This window comes from Manacus candei, unplaced genomic scaffold (genome assembly GCF_025592945.1).
Source record: "Manacus candei isolate 608988 ecotype Guabito, Panama unplaced genomic scaffold, ASM2559294v1 h1tg000028l, whole genome shotgun sequence".
NCBI classification, from domain to species: domain Eukaryota; kingdom Metazoa; phylum Chordata; class Aves; order Passeriformes; family Pipridae; genus Manacus; species Manacus candei.
Genome location: NW_026138076.1, coordinates 23,610,294 through 23,616,816, shown reverse-complemented (window position 1 = coordinate 23,616,816; position 6,523 = coordinate 23,610,294).

Here is a 6,523-nt window from a genome sequence, read left to right as displayed (position 1 = left end):
CAGGCCTATTGTTCTAAAAATATCCCAGGATGTATAAATAAGTCATCTACAAATGTGTAATTGATATCGTACATAGATGTAATTAATTGTATTGTGCAGAAGAGGGAAAGGATAATAAAGTTTTCATAGAATCATAGAGTATACTGAATTGGAAGGGACGCATCAGGTTCATCGAGTCCAACTCTTGGCCCTGTGCAGGATACCTCAACAATCGCATCATTTGCTTGAGAGCATTGTCAAAACGCTTCTTGAACTCAGGCTTGTGTTCTGACCACTCCCCTGAGGAGCCTGTTCCAGCATAAAATGCTATTTGCAGACAAATATTGTAAAAAGCAAGAATATACAAAAGTCTGAAATTCTGTTTTGTGAAGAAAACTATGCCATTAGAAGAAGAAAGCAATTATTTCACACCCTCAATGAGACGGCTTAAAGATTTTTAAAGATATGGGAATCTACTACATAGAAAAACATAATAAAGAAATTTATTTGAACAACATATCTGAAACTGGGTTTGTTAGCCTTAAACCATAACATAATTAATTTTAAGGAATTTTTTTTCCAAGGAGAAGGTACATTTCTAATCTCAAGTAGTGATCAAAGCTACTGAGTGAGAAGATTCTAGAGAGATTATGTTGGAACATAGATTATGTTGGAAGATTTGCATATATAAAATTCAGTGAAACTAAGTGATTTTGTTATTTTTTTAATAGATCAACACTACAACAGACATAAAAATTAAAATCATCACTTCTCACACACTGAAAAAGATAAATTTGCAGCTTGCCACAAAAGACTTAGTTTTCAGAGTGTGAAGGAAAAAACCAAAACTGTTCTGTTAGTTTTTCATTTCTATAATGGCCACAGCAGAAGGATGGCTACTGCAACCAGGCATAAAAAAACTGGCTCTATTAGATACAGCAGTTGTTGCACTTCTATTTTTCCTAAACTTTGAAATATCGAATAATAACAAATATGTGCTACTAATTTTGGAATGTATCTGTTGAGTACTAGTATCTATAGTTTTAGTTTTCATTTTTTGAAGGTTGTATGTTATTTTAACATTCTTTTCAAGCTTAGATATGACCATTGTTTCATAACAACCTGAAACATAACAAAGATATAACATTATTCTCTCAAGTCTTTGAAGAAGTTTGGCTCTCAGCATCTCTTAATAAACAGTAATGAGTTACAATCCAACTCCAACTGCATATCCTCACAACTCTCAGTTCAGAGGGTAGCAATGAAAAACAGATGTTGGTTTAAAGGTTGTTATTCAAAGGCACCAGGAGATTCATCAATGATCTATAAATGTGACAGGCATGAGTCTAGTGAGTAGACCCTAGGTATAAGAGGTTCTGAGCTCTTAAAAATACCCAAGGAATTGCATTCAAATAGCTGATTAATGAAGAAAAAGGCAAGGTAAGTAATATATACTAAACTGAAGACAGACAAAAAGACCCCTATAGCAATAATCTGACGCATTCACAAAAGAAATTGTAATCTTTATCTTATGCAACAATAAAAAATCCACCAAAGCAAAGATTTTTGAATGAGTAAAAAATCTAAATTAATCTCTAGTAAACATCTCACAAAGCAATATTCATGACTTTAAAATTAACAAGAAGGGACAATAAAAAAAAGAATTTGGTTACAGACTGTCATCTGAACAGACCTGTGTATAACACCTGAAATTAGAAAGTTCATTTCTATGGATGATGATATGCCAAATTTCCATAATGTTGTATACACCAAACATTAGGAAGAGCACAGTGTGACATATATTTTTTCTGATTATGAATACAGAAAGAAAGCTAAGCAGATAGGCAGCAGCATCTAGAGTAAGTTTACTAGGAAACAGGTCATTAAAAAATACTAATAATTCTCTTGATTGACAGGAGAGCCTCTTAAATACTCTCTAAAATTTCTCTCTATAGATTCAGTTCTGAAGTTCTTGAATTCAATATTATATCTTTTAAGGGGCACTGGAGAGGTCAAGTATGTTTTTAAATAACTTACTCTAGAGCTCATAAAAATTTTGTTTTCTACTTTTTTCAACATAGCATGAGGTCAAACTTAATTAGCTGAGTACATTTTCTGATTATCATGAAAAGGCATATGCTCCAGTCTTCAAGTAACATTTAAATCCCCAAACAGCTTCCTCAAAGGATGTAAAGTTTAAATTTAAATTACTTTTATTTATATTGGGTGTTTCCAATCTCTCTTTCCTCCTAATCACACAGGACTCCTATTTGGTGTGTTAGTACCAGTTCTGTAATTTTAAGATTTTTTTTCTTTTTAAACTAAGCATTTATCAGCTTGTAATATTTGCATCTATTTAACTGGATTTTTTTCTTCTGTAGCATTTACATGCCATCTATGCCATCTTTAACTTAGATTTAGAAATATGATACAGCATAAGTTATTACCTACTAACATGAATTTTGTGTTTAAATTATGCAGATAAATTTGGGCTTAATTTATAACTCTTTAGATGCATCATTGTTTTGTTAATATAATTTAATTGTGTAATTACTATACTATAATTTTATCTATAATCATATATAAAATGTCATTCTATTTATTATATAATTAGTAATATACAAAAAAACTAAATAATATATATAATAATTCTTTAATTAATTATTTCTTGTCTCCTGCAGGTTGCACTGACAGTACCTGGTCCAAGAATAAAGAGTCCAAATACATTTTACGCAGCATGAGCCCGGACATGGTTTTCTGTAACAACAGCCATTGTTACCCCACTTAAAAAATTGTGCTCATATGCTGTATGATGCTACCCTTCCTTTCTGCACTCTCGTGAGATAAAAGTAGTACCTTAATTACAAGAAAGGAACATCAGTAGTAAAATAGGGTAAGGAGAATAGAAACAGCAGATACTGAAGCTTATTACTAGTCTTGAAAGAATCACTCAAAAATCACAGGAAGAGGGATTGTGTTTCTTCAGTGATGCATTCCACTCAGGCTTCAACAGGCCATATGAGTTAACAGAAGGGCCCATAGTGATTCATGGAAAAATGGAAGTTTGTCAAATTGTAGCTAAATCAAAATGTTTGAGTAGAAGATTCTAGTTATGGGTAATTTTAAATCTGCATTTACAGCTCTCAGCCTGTTTTTTTTCTTGTTATATTCAGGATTTGAATCCTGGCTCATATTTTGCTAGCTTTGGAAGTCCATGGGTTTTACATATAGCTGTTCTTCCTCTGATAATGAGTTTTCTATGTTTAATCAGCTGCATTATACCAGAATTTATGTATGAAAACTGACAATTTACATCTGGTCAATTTACCCAAGTCTTCCTTCAGCTGTTGCCATCCTGGTATACAATATTTTTCTATATACATTGAAATATGGTACATATTAAAACAAAACTACTCAGTGATCATACACATATTGTTTTGAAAATGTGACATTTTAGTGATGTACTTATAATAATTCTGACCTTACTCAGACCTGGCACAGTAGATGTTTCAGTACTGGGAAGCAGAATTGTTTCTCCAGTTTCAAATTATTTGGATCAAGATTTTATTTTGTAGTATATTCAACAATAAGAATTTGTCATCCTGACAAAGCCCACACCGAGAAAACCTCCAGGATCCTGAAGTGGTTTACCAGTAGTCATTTACTTAGCCTGAAATCCTCCTTTTTCCCAACACTTCCTGATGTGACAAGTTTCCATTGATATCATTCACATAATGATAGTCAGCAGTTCATTTTCACCTCCTTGATTTTCTTACCACTCGCTATAGGTAGCTTGAAGGCTATATCCCAGCTGCCTTATGGAGAGAGAAACCTAGGCTACAGACACACTGTCTACAATGTTCCCACTCGTCAGAACTAGTAATCTGTGGAGGCAATGGATGTAAAAACAACGCATAATACTTTGGCCTAGTCTCCTCAAGATTTTGCATAATGTCATTACAGCCCCAAAAGAGGATGCCTTTTTTTTTTTCAAAAGTATCTAAAATAATATCCAGACAGCACTGTATTTACTATCACACTTTCAAGGAAACACTGTATGCTTGGGAGGACACTGGAGTAAATTATGATGTTACACGACAAGTAGGAAATCTTTCTGGCCAAAAGAAATCATGTTGTGCACTGTCTGGGACAGACCTTGCAGCAAGCTATCCTATCAAGACAAGCTACTGCACCTTCATGTCAAAAAGAAGTATTTGGTTCACACCAGAAGGAATGAGGAAGCACAAATGCAGTGTGGACTGGGACTCTGAAATGAAAGAGAACACTACTATCTTGGCAGTAGAGATCAATCTCTGATCAGTCCTCTTTACCTGACTTTTACCTAGGTGACTTGAGAAGATTGTCACTGCCGACACTGAGTCACGAGCTGCCACATTAGTTTTGTCTCTGACCTCTTCATTAGTGCTGCAAACTGTCAACTACTCACCTCCCCTCCTTCCAGGTTTTTAGATTGTGAATTTTTGCAACTGAAAACATGGTATTCTAGTCAAATAAACACAAACCATATCAGGTTTGTGTTTCAGTGGTATACATTTTACAAGACTGTTATAGCTTGTTCTTGCCAACATAATATAAACTGAGGGAAAATGAAACAGTTTTCATATCTTCTTCTAACTACTAATACTTACTTCCATTTTCTGAAGGGTCAAATGCAGTTTTCATTAAATATCATCATGAACATCATAGGCAATCTCTCATTTTAAAAATATAATAAAAATAAAAACCAAAAACCAAACAAAAGAAACCTACCAACCTTGTAGACACTCTAGAAAAAAACTTTAAGACCTCTGTGTACTTTTTGACTTCAAGTGCCTTTTCTCCTCATAAACAAAGCATGGTCAGAGCTGTTACTTGAGCTAAGAATAGCTGGAGAAATTCATAGTGAGAATTTCTTTCTAATGTCTAATCTAAAGCTTCCCTCCTTCAGTTTAAACCAATTCTCCCTTGTTCTGTCCCTACATATCCTCGTAAAAACTCGTACATTTGGCCTTGTTGGACTTCATGAGGTGTGCACAGGTTCTCAAGCCTGTCAAGGTCCCTCAGGATGGCATCCCTTCCCTCCAGCAAGTTGACCACAACATACAGCTTAGTATCATCAGCAAACTTGCTGAGGGTGCATTCAGTCCCACTGTCCATGTTGCCAGCAAATATGTTTAACAGCACCAGTCCCAATACTGACCCCTGAGGAACACCACTATCACAGTTCTACACTGAGACATGGAGCCATTGACTGCAACTCTTTGAGTGCAGTTATCCAGCCAATTCCTTATCCACTGAGTGGTCTATCCATCAAATCCATGTCTCTCCAGTTTAGAGAGACAGATGTTTTGCAGGAAAGTGACAAATGCTTTGGACAAGTCTAGGGAGCAAATGGCATCAGTTGCTCTCCACTCATCCACCAACGCTGTAACCCTTCGTAGAAGGCCACCAAATTTGTCAGGTATAATTTGCCTTTGCCTTCTGCAACTCAGGTGGTGTGGCTGAAGCATCTGCTGGTGAAGACTGACTTAAAAGACTTGTTGAGTACCTCAGCCTTCTTCGTGTCCTAGGCAACCAGATCTCCCATTTCCTTCCTAAGAGGACCCACATTTTCCATCTGGTCCTTCTTTTACCACAAACACGCCTACAGAAGTTTTTCTGGTTGCCCTTGATGTCCCTGGACAGACTTAATTCTACCAAGGGCTTTAGCTAACCTGATCCCTGGCTGCTCGCACAATCTTTCTGTATTTCTCCATTGTACCTGTCTGTAGGTTTCCTTTTTATGCTTGAGTATGTCCAGGAAATACTTGTTCATCCATTCAAGGCTTCTCGTGTCTTTCATTTTGAGACTAAATCTAGTGATAAATTAAAATGCAATGAAGGAAACAACTTTTCAAAGACAACATCAATAAATTTGAGAGTTTCTTCTTCTTTACATGTAATAATCTGTAGCTGTATATTTTTTATTTGCGTCCACATCTATCTCCTCAGGGGGCAAAATTACTGAATAATAGACTCTCCAAGGGAAAATTCCTTAGGTTTTAGTCATATGACTTACATCCCTGAGAATGCAGACTAGAGTTTTGGGGGGGAAAAGTGGTGCTCTTTTAAGCCATTGAAAAACCTCTATGTCCCACAAATCTAGAAACCCATTCTATCTGTTTTATGTTTAGATTTCGGAACAAGGTGAGGATGAGGATAGGTATAACTGGGTTTGTTGGGGTTCTTTAACAGATCCTATTAAAATGTTGATATATTATTCATCCTTATTGTCAAACTCATTGACAAAATAGTTCTATGGCTATAGAATTCAAAAAGAGACATTAAGAAACTCTGCAAGGAAATAAAAAATACATTATCCCTGAAAAGTGTAGTCCATGCATTACTTTTGATTGATATTTTTCAGTTTTATGGACCTCAATTAGATCTACAGCCACCATCACTAAAATAATAAACCCCTTGAACATTAATGCTGCTAAATCTGTACTACATTAATTCTCCAATTGGAAAGCTTACTGTAAGAAGACAAGATAAAAATACTCTG